Source organism: Heptranchias perlo, unplaced genomic scaffold (genome assembly GCF_035084215.1).
Source record: "Heptranchias perlo isolate sHepPer1 unplaced genomic scaffold, sHepPer1.hap1 HAP1_SCAFFOLD_73, whole genome shotgun sequence".
NCBI classification, from domain to species: domain Eukaryota; kingdom Metazoa; phylum Chordata; class Chondrichthyes; order Hexanchiformes; family Hexanchidae; genus Heptranchias; species Heptranchias perlo.
In genome coordinates this window covers 2,131,948-2,146,428 of record NW_027139761.1, presented here as the reverse complement: position 1 = coordinate 2,146,428, position 14,481 = coordinate 2,131,948, and the positions used below count along the sequence as shown (strand labels likewise).

General features: G+C 44.0%; 2 non-coding genes across 2 annotated transcripts; both read left to right on the top strand.

Annotated features, from left to right (window-relative positions):
- The first annotated feature begins 1,039 nt into the window (after positions 1-1,039).
- Positions 1,040-1,110, top strand: trnag-gcc (transfer RNA glycine (anticodon GCC)). Its single transcript has one exon. It is a non-coding gene; the product is annotated as a tRNA-Gly (tRNA).
- Positions 1,111-8,226: 7,116 nt separating this feature from the next.
- Positions 8,227-8,299, top strand: trnar-acg (transfer RNA arginine (anticodon ACG)). The gene has a single exon. It is a non-coding gene; the product is annotated as a tRNA-Arg (tRNA).
- Positions 8,300-14,481: the final 6,182 nt, after the last annotated feature.

Genomic DNA, 14,481 nt, shown 5'->3' with positions numbered 1-14,481 from the left:
GCTGTTGGGAGATTTAATTGAGGTGTATATAATTATGACGGGCCTAGATAGTGTGGATGGCAAGAACCTATTTCCCTTAGCAGGGATGTCAATAATCAGGTTACATAGATCTAGGATAATTGGTAGAAGGATTAGAGGGGAGCAGAAGATTTTTTTTCCACCCAGCAGGTGGTGGGGGTCTGGAAATCACTGCCTGAAAGGGTGGGAGAGGCAGAAACCCTCAGCGCATTGAAAAATAAAAACTTCAATATGCAAGTCAAGATCCGTAACCAACAGGATTAGGGACCAAACGCTGGAAAGTGGGATGAGGCTAGGTACAGATTTTTCGGCCGGCACTGGCCCGATGTGCAGAACGGCTTCCTTCTTTCGCCTAACTTTCTAGGATTCTCTGATATAATTGCCGTATATCTCGGCATCGTGCTAACATGCACTCTACCATAAGTATACTTGAATCAAATTGGTGCTTTGTTTCACTGTGAGAGCGAAGAGACATAAGTGTGTCGACATTAGCTGCAGCAGCTGGGTTGCACCTTTACTTTTCCAACCGTCTCAGTCCCTCTTTTACCCTTTTTTACCCTTCTCTGCTGGTGTTGCAGGTGAGATCAGCCTTCGCCGTTCAAGAAAATCTGAGAAGTCCATCAGGGGTCACACAGAGAGACAGGGAAAGATAGAGAGATGCATGCAAAGAAAGTAAAGAGTATAAATGTCAGGTTTTGCAAGTTACAGATTGGGAAAGATTCCTTCTCGGGTCTTGAAATCTTAGAAGAGAAGATTGGACGCCCGATTAAAAGCACCGGTCACGTTGAAGTATCTCTGATGCTGGGAGAGAGGTGAATGCGGTCAATTAATTCCAATTAATGCATTTGAGCATTGAAGAGATCTTTGAGCCGTCGCACTGCGTGCCGAATTCAAACCAAGGCGGGAAAACCCCATTGGAGTTTGGAGACCACAGCTTGCACCACTCGGCCATCGCAGCTGCCAACGGCATGTTCGTTCAGACAGGATTCCATTTAGAAACATGCAATTTCTGCATAAACCAGCATTGGTGGTTCAGGGGGAGAATTCTCGCCTGCCACGCGGGCGACCCGGGTTCGATTCCCGGCCAATGCAAGATCTTTTTGCATTCCTTAAGTCTGGAACTCACTGCCTGAGAGGGTGGGAGAAGCAGAAATCCTCATCGGATTTAAAAAGCACTTCAATATGCACTTGAAGAGTCATAACCGACAAGACTACGGACCTAAAGCTGGTAAGTCGGGCGATGCTGGATACCTCTTTTCCGGCCGGTACAAACACGATGGGCGGAATCGCCTCCGCTGGCGTAAATTTTTAAGGTGTGGAGATGCCGGTGATGGACTGGCGTTGACAAATGTAAACAATCTTACAACACCAAGTTATAGTCCAACAATTTTATTTGAAAATCACAAGCTTTCGGAGGCTTCCTCCTTCGTCAGGTGAATGTCGGTGAAATTTTTCAGATTGTCTGATTCTCTGATATGATTGCCGTCTGTCTCGGCATGGCGATAACATACACTCGACCATAAGAATACTTTAATCAAATTGGTGATTTGTTTCACTGTGAGAGCGACGAGACATGGATGTGCAGACATTGGCTGCAGCAGCTGGGTTGCACCTTTACTTTTTCGACCGTCTCAGTCTTTCTTTAACCTTCTCTGCTGGTGTTGCAGGTTCGATCAGCCGTCGCCGTTCAAGGAAGCCTAAAAAGTCCATCAGGCGACAACACAGGAGACAGAGACAGGGAGAGATAGAGAAATGCATGCAAAGAAAATAAAGGTTATCAATAGAATCATACAATCATAAAATGGTTACAGAACAGAAGGAGACTATTCGGCCCATCGAGCCCGTGCCGGGTCATTTTAAGAGCAATCCAGTTGGTCCCATTCACCCGCTCCTTCCGGTAGCTCTGTATTTTTATGCCTTCAAGTATTTATCGAATTCCTTTTTAAAAGCCACGATTGAATCTGCTTCCACTATCCTTTCAGGCAGCGCATTCCAGATTACAACTACTCGCTGGGTAAAGAAGTGTTTCCTCATGTCGCCTTTGGTTCTTTTGCCAATCACCGTAAATCTGTGTCCTCTGGTTCTCAACCTTTCCGCCAATGGGAACAGTTTCTCTTTATTTACTTTATCTAAGCCCTTCATGATTTTGAACACTTCTATCAATTCTCCTCTTAACGTTCTGCTCCAAGGAAAACAACTCCAGCACGGGGTAAATGCGATCAATTAGCTTCAATTCATTAATTTGAGCATTAAACAGCTCTTTAAACGTTACTGTGCAATTATGGTAGCGTGGCCTCGCGGTCTAAGGTGTTAAATGCGTGGGTTTGAATCCCGCTGCTTTTAGAATTTCTGCCAATGTTTATTTTGTTCTGTTCACAGAAAACCCGATTGTAGTGCGATGGAGCAGAGGATGTGAAAGGAGCTGAAAGTGTAACTGCAGATATTATTTTCATCACGGGGACAGGACACGTTTCCACAGGTAAGGGCCTCTCACTTTAATATTATTTCCAGCAGAGTGGGACAGGTGATCAGAGTGACCGGGCTCCAGCGGCGCAGTCAGTGCACGCTCCTTACCTGACAGTACAGGGTCGGGAAATGGCGAGGTTGTTGGTTGAGTCTCACCAAGATCAAAGAATCCTTTTCCTTGTGAACATTTCGAACGGAGCTGAACGTATAATTGAGTGTTCCAAAATGCATCAATTATTTGTATCGCCACGTGGTTCCTCTTGTTGCAATATCAGATGAGATATTTAGTGTTATTAGTTTACAGGAGGGAGGCTGCGGTATTGGAGCCGCAAACTATGATTTTGATCAATCTACTAATTTTGGGATTTAGCTTGAGTTTTAAACCAGCGCGTTAGAACGCTCAGCCACGATACTTTCCATCTTGCGATCATCAGGAGCTACTTTTACAGGAATTGAATTACTGCAAACAAGAATTATACCCCTCAAGCACCAATGCTCGAAAAGCAGCAGGATGAATGTGTCCAGTTAGAAACCAGTCTGAAGGAACATGCAGTCTGACAGAGCCGGAAGTTCAGCAGATTGACTTTTGCGGTGAGCAGATGATCAGCCTCCTTCTTGAGAGCCAATCCAGCTCAGAGTCGATTGAGCATTATAAATTGGGGTGGGACTGGAGCCACTTGTGTAAGATGAAGTGCAGGGAGTTGTTTCCCTTCCTTGACGGGCATTAATGATCCCGTTGTAGTTTTGCTGCAAAATTTCACTTCCCAGCGCCGAAATCACCGAACCCTGAGCTAAAATTCAACGATGGTGAGATTCAGACACACAACCTTTGCAGTGATTAGAAGTCCCACGTGCTCCTCATGGCATCACAAATCGGCTATCGATTAGGTTATTTCACGTTACCCATATGCTGATTTGGAACTTTTGCTGCGGTGCAGGAAATGGTTCGAAAGCTCAGTGGGGATTCAAAGCGCTGCTGAGAAATCGACACAGCGCTGGTATGTGCAATGCAGAGTGCTCTCTCCATCCCATTCTGGAGGACTGCATTCAGTTCTGGGCGCCCCACCTCAGGAAGGATGTCTGAAACTGAAGGCTCGAGCTGCTGAATGGCCTACTCCCGTTGCTATGTTCCAATGAATGGAAAAATAATTCAAGTACAGGGACTCTAATGTATCAGGATGTGTGAGTGAAGAATGTTTTCTGTTTGAAGTACTGATTTCCTTCGTGTTCCAGTTCAGTGCAGTCCAGTCCAGACAAGCTGCTCGCACAAAGTGGCATTTTCTGTGAGAACGCGAAAAACAGTACCGAGTGCGGGTCGGCCTGCGCGTGAAATGGAAAGTGAGGTGAAATGCTCCAACAAGCAGTGGATGTCTCTGTTTCCATTTCCAAAATGCACGCACGCACGGGCCGAATCGATGCAGAGAAAGCTCCGAGGAGAAGCAGGACTGCCGTGGATCATTTGAAGCAACTGGAACACACAAGATTCGGCCCGTTTCACGTGGCATCTCCTGTTTCTGCATCTTCTTACCCTCCTGCTTCCTCTACTCCTCCAGCTGCCAATTGAATTAGATGCCTGATGCAAATACAGCCAATACATGAAACCTATCTTGACCTGGTCAGCAGGGAGAGAGAGGGCAAGAACGGTGCTGGCCATTGAGAAGGGATGGATTTTGTACATGCAGGGAAAGGTCTCATCTCCCTGCTTCTTCACTTTGCGGAATATCTTATTGTTCAGGAGATGATCTCACTGCCCCCCAGGCCCATGATCCCCGCTCACACTCTCCTTCCAATCTCACACACCTTTGCTTAGGTTTGAAATCGTGTATGTTTTCGCACTTGGATTAAATTTGAAGAAAGCGATGCTGTGATAACCCGGGACTATTGAGGAGATGCAGTGCAAGAAGATACATAAAAGGGTAATGATAACAGTGACTGTTCTGACACTGTGAGCTACAATTAAAGCCTGAACACTTTTAAAGTCTCATGCAGCAGGTCCAGGTCCAAATCTTTCACGTGGCATCTCCTTCTGCTTCTGTCACTCCTTTTCCTCCACGTAGAGTTCACTTGGAATTCCTGTGCGGCTGCATTGCGCATTTTCCAGATCTGCTTCGACCGCAATTCGCTCCAGTTCATCAATTGCAGATACTAGTTTCATAAAGGGGAGAGGACACCTTTTCACAGACAAGGGCTGTTCATCCTTTTGTTTTTCAAGCACAGTAGGGCAGATGATCAAAGTAACCGGATTGGGTGAACTGTCTGTGCAGGTGCCTGGTGGGCTCGTGGTTATGATTCGGCGTTCACACCTATATAATTAATTACATGAAACCAAATAAACTCGACGAAAAGATGAATATTTCTGTAAACACCATTAACCAACCTATTATTTTCTGTTGCAGACTGAAAGAGACGCTAACGTGGTTACCGAGTGACAGTCACAAGTTTAATAATGATTTGTTTTGCATGTGAAACGCTTTTCAGACTGCATTTTAGAAATGGTCAGTGTATATGACACCAGGAGTTTGGTGCAGCCGTTGTTAAATTGAACAGGAACCGCCGATTGTCGACCTATCAACACAGGAGAAGAAACTCGCCCCTGAAGGTACATATCGAGCAAGTTCCAATATAATGAAGAAAATCTGCCCGGGATCCAATTGGGGGCTTTTTGCATGTGAGATGAACGTGCTAACCGCTATAATACAGAAACCGCAACACGGTAAGTATTTGTAAAAATGTTCAGTGCAACCGCTGTTCAATTTCACAGGACCGGTGTTTTGCATCAAACAGAAGTTAGCAGCAAAAAGTGTTATTAATGGGAATAGTGGGACTGAGAAATGTTTAAACAGCCGGCACCCTGTAAAACAGAACTCCAAGTATCGGTTTAAATAAAGTCCTGAACTGACAGAGCGGAGGGCAATTAAAGATTGAATTATATCGCAATTCACCGAATCTAACCAACGTTTAAAGAAGTGAATCTGTCAGGAGTGGGATTCCTGCGCTTTTGGTGAGGAAGTGTGGTGGGCTGCTGCTTCCGTCCCCCGCACTCCGAGAAGCGCGGTGGGGATCGGTACCAATCACCATCCTATGTATCCGGGTCCACACGTTTCCTGCAGAGCTGGTGGCAGAACTGCAGCGTCTGACTCCAGATCCGAAGACTACGTGTTTGAATTACGTTGGTTCCCAGCATTTTCACTCCGGCTCAGGGCTCTGCGACTGATTCGAAATTGGGACAGTGTTTTGGGGATTGGCTGTTCAGCGTTTGCGCAGTAATAACAAAGTTATATTTCAAACATCATTATTTTTTTTCTGTTACTTTCTATTTACACCCTCTCCAGTTTTAGATAGAAACAGATATCAACGTTTAAGTGGTGTGCTGTCCAATGTTTGTGGAATCAGTGTAATTCAATTTGATGCATTGAATGGCGTTTTCTGTAACTTTCTATTTGGACCCTCTCCAATTTAATGTAGAAATAGGTCTCAATTTTTAATGGCTGTAGTGTGCAATGTTTGTGGTATCAGTGAAATTCAATCTGCTACTTTAGTCTATTCCTTCTCCAACCCAAACTCTTGTCGTTAGATTTGTAACATCACCTCGTTCAAAATGGGATAGTCAGTGATATAAATAAATCAGTAACAGCCCCGAAATCTCAGCGGGTATATTTGTTCCAATACTCAGTGACCATCTCGATTTCCATTGAAAATTTCAATCAGCAAATCCCAGCGGGTATTTTGGGTTTGATAAACTAATTTAATTGCTTGACTGTTTCCTGGAAATGATACAGTTGGGATTTCCTTACCCGTATCGGCAATTGAATCAATACATTCGTTCATTTCGCAAATGACAGTTGCAGAAATAAATAAATCTCGACATGTAACATGGAAAAGCAACACTTCCTGTCATTAAAAACAAATTACGCATTTTTTTATTTGCTTACGTTTAAATGTAGAACATACATTCAGAACTGCCCTCTAAACTTAAAAAATGGTAAAACAATCCCAGATTTCAAACACAGAGCATGATGCTCATGTATAAGTAAGATTAATCATTACTTTGTGAAATTTGCATTCTAATTGTCTTTATGATGTTACGGAAAATATTCCGAGATGTCCGTCCCCAACTTAACGGAGAAACTAAGATGAAAACCGAAAGAATTTTTCAAAAACTATTTGGAGCGATTTGATCGGTTCCACTTCTCCTTTCTTTAATTGTTACCTTTTGCTAATTGTTCATCTTGATCCGTTTGCTTCATTTTTTCCTCAGCTATTTATGGTCAATTTTCTACTTGTTAACGTTATTAAATATGTGATTTGTTTGTTCCCTCCCTCTTGACTTGTGATTTGTTGACCTCCAGGTAAAAGTCTGAAACAGAAATGTGTTTATATTCAGGCGTGACTCTGAAGTGTGAGACCGAGAGGTGATGCCGGATGTGTGACCGAGAGAACAACTGCTGGAGGCAGAACTGTCCGTAACCCAACATACCCCGTGTGGCATTGCTCATGGTACGTCGGATGACAATGTTTTATATTGACTGACCGGCTATATATATAACACACACCGGATTTTACTGCTGGTTTAACTCCACAAAGTATAATCACCATAAATGACCAAAGTCTCAGATCAGTTAGAATTGAATTGCTGTTGGTGAGGGGAGTTTGTGCATTGGAAGGAGTTTATACATTTACAGCTCCAGGTAAACCTGCAAACCTCCCTCGCCTGTAGGTGACGTCACCATGAGGTGTCTACCTTTGTTTGTGCTTCTGGACTTCTGAAGTGTGATTGAACCTCACCAAAAGTTTCCTATAATTAGTGAGGAAGGAAGGTATCAGTGTAAATGTGAGATATAAACGTGGATGTTTCACTGGGTAACCATGGGAACCAGATACACTGCTCATTCCAGTTATTTGTCCAGCAGGAAACAGAAATCATTCTCTTCAACTGTATTCGCCCGAAGGAAAAGGAAACAAACAAAACTGCTCAGTTCTTTGTTTTCGCTTCTTCTGTTGGTTTACGTTCACTCACCGAGAAAGTGACAGAGGGACTGAGAGATTGGATTGGCTTTTTCACTTTGTAATCTATTACACTTTGTACTGATTGTAAGAGACGGTTCCACCAAAACTATCCTGTGCCTGATATTCTCATTAATACCAAGATGTGTTCAAAATGAGTTTCTAGAATTTTACAAAAGCTGAACAGCGAAAACTACTTTGAAACGAGTTTCGCTTTGCAACCTTGAACAGAGATGGGTTACTGGTTGTAAGTAAAGAAGTTTGTACACACAGGCCTTTGGATCAATATCCTCGAAACGTGTTTCGGACACATTGTATGAGAGGTCCGTCTGCACAGTGAAGGAACATTTCCGCATTGAAGCTCTGGAATCCTTTCCTTGTTGGCTCCGGAATTAATACAAATACCGCCCAGTGTTATTTTGTTGCTGAATTCACAAATTGGGTAAATATCACATTGGAGACTTAAGACAAAAAAGTCCCCGACCAAACGGGCACTTTGAGCAGCTTAGCCACGGAGCCAAATCAAGCTGCAACTTCACGACCTCCCCTCTCTGACACCTGTCAGATTCCCGCCACTGTCTGTTGGAGTTTGAGGCCGTTTTGTACTTTTCGATTTGTCGTGTCGATTTCGCTGTGTTTACCAATACCGTTTGTATCTCTCGCTCCGTTTTGCTCTCTGTGGCAATGTGTGGATTGATTCTGAATGAAAAATGAAATAAAAGGCCCTAATTATCAGGTGGGCCAGTGGCGCAATGGATAACGCGTCTGACTACGGATCAGAAGATTGTAGGTTCGACTCCTACCTGGCTCGGTTTTATGGAATTTTCCCCCTGACACTGGGGAATGAATGAGTCAAACATTATAATTAGATATTGTTTATGGTGAAGCAGCAAATAAAACATTCCATTTTGAATGATTTAGTTTCAGTTATGTACAAAAAAAAGAAACTTTGACCACAACGTAATTCCAACAAGCCGCCTATTCGGTTGATGTCAGACACACTAACATTGCAGCACGAGGTGTCGCCACCGCGCAAATGGCCTTCATGTGTGCACGGATCTTTCAGACGCTTCGTGTGACACAAGAGCTTTCCAATCCCGCCACCTCCTGAACATCGAGGCGTCCGGCAGAAGCAGCATTCACCGCCAGGACCGATATCGCGCTACCTTTGCCGGTCTTCAGGAAATCCGATTCTGAAAATACAAAGCAGGACGGACAGTATCTGGAAAACAGTTAAACTTTCAGTGTTCAGACTTGGTGAGATCTATAAGCAGGACTTTGGCTAGATATTAACTGGAAGTGTAGTCGGAGTGCGCTGCTCTTTTATAAACTGTGGGCGTGTAGATATGAGTGCGATGTCTATACATAAATTGTGGGTGTGTATATATGAGTGAGATGTTTATATATTAATTGTGGGTGTGTCTATATGAGTGTGATGTTTATATATGAATTGTGGGTGTGTATATATGAGTGTGATGTTCCTATATGAACTGAGGGTGTGTGTATATGAGTGCGATATTTATATATGAAATGTTGGTGTGTATATATGAGTGAGCTGTTTATATATGAAATGTGGGAGTGTATATATGAGTGCAATGTTCATATATGAAATGAGGGTGTGTATATCTCAGTGTGATGTTCATGTATGAACTGAGGGTGTGTATATATGAGTGCGATGTTTATACATCAAGTGCGGAATGACCTGAAGGGACAATTCCACCCGGGATTATATGTTGTTCCAACGAATGACACAAAGTTCAATAAACATTAGGCGGAAATCACTCAGTTGGGCGGGCGTTAGACTGAAGATCTGAAGATCTCGGGTTTCTGCAGTTTTAGTTATTTACCCATAACCCTTCATGTTTTTCCCTTCAAGTACTCATCCAATTCCCCTTTGAAAGTCACGATTGAATCTGCCTCCAGCACTCACTCAGGCAGTGAATTCCAAATCTTAACCACTCGCGGCACAAAAGCGTTTTTCCTCATATCGCCTTTGATTCTTTTACAATCACCTTAAATCTTTGTCCTCTGATTCTTGACCTTTCTGCCAATGGGAGCAGCTACTCTGTCTGGACCCTTCAAGATTGTATCCACCTTCCCCTTAAATGCATCTATGTGATTTGCCTCAACTACTCCTTGTGGTCGCGCGCTCCACATTCCGACCAATCTTTCGGTAAAGATGTTGATCCTGAATTCCCGATTGGATTTATTAGTGACTATCTTATACTTATGACCTCTGGTTTTGGACTCGCCCACAAGGCAAGTGAAACCATTTTCTCTATGTCGACCCTATCAAACCCATTCATTATCTTAAAGACTTCTATCAGGTCCCCCTCGGCCTTCTTTTTTCCAGAGAAAAAAACCGTAGCCTGTTCATCCTTTCCTGATAAGTCTCTCCTCTCAGTTCTGGTATCACCCTTGTGAGTCTTTTCCACCTTCCCCAATGTCCCTATATCCTTCTTATAATATGGAGACCCGAACTTTGCCCAGTGCTCCAAATTTTGTCTAACCAAGGTTCACTGCAAGTTTAATATAACTTATTTGCTTTTCAATTCTATCACTCTAGAAATGAACCCCAGCACTTAGTTTGTTTTCACATGGCCTTATCAACCAATGTCGCGACTATTCGTGATTTGTGTATCTGTGACCTTAGATCCCTTTGCTCCTCTATCCCATTTAGACTCTTATTATCCAAGCAGTATGTGGCCCACTTATTCTTCCGACCAAAATGCACCACCTCACACTTAGCTATATTTAAATTAATTTGCCATTTACACGCCCATGCTGTAAGGTTATGAATGATTGCCTGTATTTTTCGCCTTTTTCCTTTGTATTAACTGGAGCTCCCAATGCGTCCGCAAATTTTCAAAATGTACTTCCGATTCCCGTGTCCAAATCAATAATGTAAATTTTGAACAACAACGGCCCCAGTACCGATAAATTGTGAACAATAGCAATCCCAGCACCGATCAATTGTGAAGAACAGTGGTCCCAGCACCAATAAATTGTGAACAACAGTGGTCCCAGCACAGATAACTTGTGAATAACAGTGATCCCAGTACCGATCAATTGTGAATAACAGTGGTCCCAGCACCACTAAATTGTGAACAACAGTGGTCACTGCACCAATAAATTGTGAACAACAGTGATCCCAGCACCGATCAATTGTGAAAAACAGTGGTCCCAGCACCGATAAATTGTGAACAATAGTGGTCCCAGTACCAATAAATTGTGAACAGTGATCCCAGCACCGATCAATTGTGAACAACACTGGTCCACCAATAAATTGTGAACGACAGTGGTCCCAGGACTTTTGATCTTGAACTACAGTTGAAACTTCTGCAGAACATGAAAAGAAGCGCCCAAATCGCTCCACGTGAATCTCAAACACTTTGGGAAGAAGTTCAGTGCAAACAATCAGGAATTTAAAGGCACTTCAATGACCTGCACTTTCTTTGAATAAGTTTTCTTCGACATTACATTCGAACCTGAAATCGCACTCGGCTTTCATCTCACCGAAGCACAGTGTCGCCGCTTTGTATCTGTCTGCCTGCAAGTGACGAGGTTGGACTAGGCACGGTCTTATCCAATTTTTGAAATCTCGCCAAGCTCCAGGGAAAGGAAACTTAGAGTCGAACTGTCCCTGTGAGTGATGAGTTGAAGGGAATGTCGCTCCAAGCAGATCGGGACAGAGCGCAGTGCAGCCACACAGGAGCTCCAAATCCACCCTCTCGCCAGTAGGCAATCACAAATTTTAATTGAACTATCCATTAGCCCAGAGTCACCCGCTGAAATCGAGTCTTTCTCGGACACATTTTTTTCTGAGCATTGGTTTAAAAGTGAAAACTGCGGTCCACTTCACTGCAAGTGCAAGAGAGAACTTTGTAGATGCTGCCCGCGTGCATCAAGACCTGGACAACATTCAGGCTTGGGCTGATAAATAGCAAGTAGCATTCGCGCCAGACAAGTGCCAGGCAATGACCATCTCCAACAAGAGAGAGTCTAACCACCTACCCTTGACAATCAACAGCATGACCATCGCCGAATCTCCCACCATTAACAACCTGGGGGTTACCATGGACCAGAAACTTAACTGGACCATCCATATAAATATTGTGCTATAAGAGCAGGTCAGAGGCTGGGTATTCTGCGGCGAGTGACTCATCTCGTGCCTACTCAAAGCCTTTTTACCATCTACAAGGCACAAGTCAGGAGTGTGATGGAATACCCTTCACTTGCCTGGATGAGTGCAGCTACAACATCAGTCAACAAGCTTGGCACAATCCCGAACAAAGCATCCCACTTGATTGGCACCCCAGCCACCACCCTAAACATCCACTCCCTTCACCACCGGCGCACCGTGGCTGCAGTGTGCACCATCCACAGGATGCACTGCAGCAACCCGCCAAGGCTTCTTCGACAACATCACCCAAACCGACGACCTCTACCACCTAGAAGGAAAAGGGCAGCAGGCGCTGGGTAACACGGCCACCTGCACGTTCCCCTCCAAGTCACACACCATCCCGACTTGGAAATATATCGCCGTTCCTTCATCGTCGCTGGATCAAAATCCTGGAACTCCCTACCTAACAGCACTGTGGGAGAACATTCAGCACACGTGTTGCAGAGGTTCAAGAAGGCAGCTCAACTCCAACTTCTCAAGGGCCATTAGGGATGGGCAATAAATGCCGGCCTTGCCAGCAACGCCCACATCCCATGAAAATATACAAATTGTCGAAAGGTTACAGCATGGGAGGAGGCCATTCGGCTCTATCAAGAGCAATCCAGGTAATCCCACTCCATCGCCCTTTCCCAGTAGCGCAGCATTTTTTTCCTTTCATGTCCTTATCCAATTCCCTTTTGAAGGCCATGGTTGATTCTGCCTCCATCACATCCTCGGGCGATGCATTACTGATCCTAACAACTCGCTGTGTAAAAAGGTTTTTCCTCGTGTCACCTTTGGTTCTTTTGCCAATTACTTTAAATCTATGTCCTCTGGTTCTTGAACCTTCCGCCAATGAGAACAGTTTCTCTCTATCTACTCTGTCCAGACCCTTCATGATTTTGAATACCTCTATCAAATCTCCTCGCAACCGCCTCTGTTCCAAGGAGAACAATCCCAGCTTCTCCAGTCTATCCACGTAACTAAAGTCCCTCATTCCTGGAATCATTCTAATAAATCTCTTCTGCACCCTCTCTAAGGCCTTCACATCTTTCCTAAAGTGCGGTGGCCAGAACTGGACTCAATACTCCAGTTGTGGCCGAACCAGTGTTTTATTGAAGTTGATCATGACTTCCATACTCTATGCCTCTTTATATCAAGCCCAGGATCCCGTCTGCTTTTTTAATGATTTTCTCAACGTGCTCTGGCACCTTCAACGATTTGTGCACATTAACCCCCAGATCTCTCTGTTCATGTACCCCTTTACAGTTGTGCCCTCTAGTTTATATTGCCTCTCCTCGTTCTTCCCAGCAAAATTTATCTCTTCGCATTTTTAGCGTTAAATTGCATCTGCCACTTGTCGGCCCATGCCACCAGCCTGTCTATAACCTCTTGAAGTCTATGACTATCCTCCTCACTGTTTATTTCCCTTCCAAGTTTTGTATCATGTCCAAATTTTGAAATTGTGCCCTGCACACCCAAGTCCAAGTCATCACTTTATATCAAGAAAAGCAATGGTCCCAGCACTGACCGCTGGGAACACCACTGTGCACCTCCCTCCAGTCCAAAAAACATCACCATCACTCTCTGTTTCCTGTCCCTTAGCCAATTCTGCATCTGTTGCGACTGACCCCTTTATTCCATTTGCTGCAATCTTAATGATAAGCCTACCGTGTGGCACTTTATCAATTGCCTTTTGAAAGTCCATATACACCACATCAACTGCATTACCCTCAACTACCCTCTCTGTTGCCTCATCAAAAAAACTCTATCAGGTTAGCTAAACACGGCTTTCCCTAATCAATCCACACTCGTCCAAGTGACTGTTAATTCTATCCTGGATTACCGTTTCTAAAAGTTTCCCCACAACTGAGGTTAAACTGAACGGGCTATTGTTGTTGGGTTAATCCTTACAACCTTTTTTGAAGAACGGTGTAACATTGCAATTCTCCAGTTCTCAGGCACCACCCCCGTATCTATGGATGTTTGGAAGATTATGGCCAGAAGCTCCGTAACTTCCACCCTTACTTCCCTCAGCAAATTGGGTTGCATCCCACCAGGACCGGGTGATTATCTAATTTAAGTGCAGCTGGAATTTCAAATACCTCTTCTTTATTATTTTTTAGCCCATCAGTAATTCAACTATATCTTCCTTTACTGAGACTCTGGCAGTATCTTCTTCCTTGGTAAACACATGCACGATGTCCTTTTATTTTATTCGTTCATGGGATGTGGGCGTCGATGGCGAGGCCGCCATTTATTGCCCATCGCTAATTGCCCTCATTTAGGATCTCGGCCATCTCCTCTGCCTCCATGAGTAGATCTCCTTTATGGTCCCTAATCGGCCACACCCCTCCTCATACTACCCGTTTAACGTTTACATGTCTGTAGAAGACTTTTGAATTCCCTTATATGTTGGACGCCAGTCTATTCTCATACTCTCTCGTTGTCCCTCTTATTTCCTTTTTCACTTCCCCTCTGAGCTTTCAATATTCTGCCTGGTGAATGAATGAATTAAAAAAAAACATGTTAGGATTTCCTTCAGTCTGAAACAGGAAGTTACTGGTTGATTAATCGCGATTTGAACAAGCATTCGTCTTTTTTACAGAGCTAATGAGTTTTGCGTAATTGATAAAGTGAATCATTTTGTAAAAGTTAATTCCCTCAACGGGAACCGGAGCCGTCTCCCGCACTGAGAGCATTTGCAGAAGGCAGCTCTCTTCTGCGATTTTCCTATAACAGCTCCATCGGTAGAGTTTCAGTCGTGTCGTGGTTATCACGTTGAACTAACCCGCGAAAAGTCCCCGATACACAACCAAACGGAAATATTG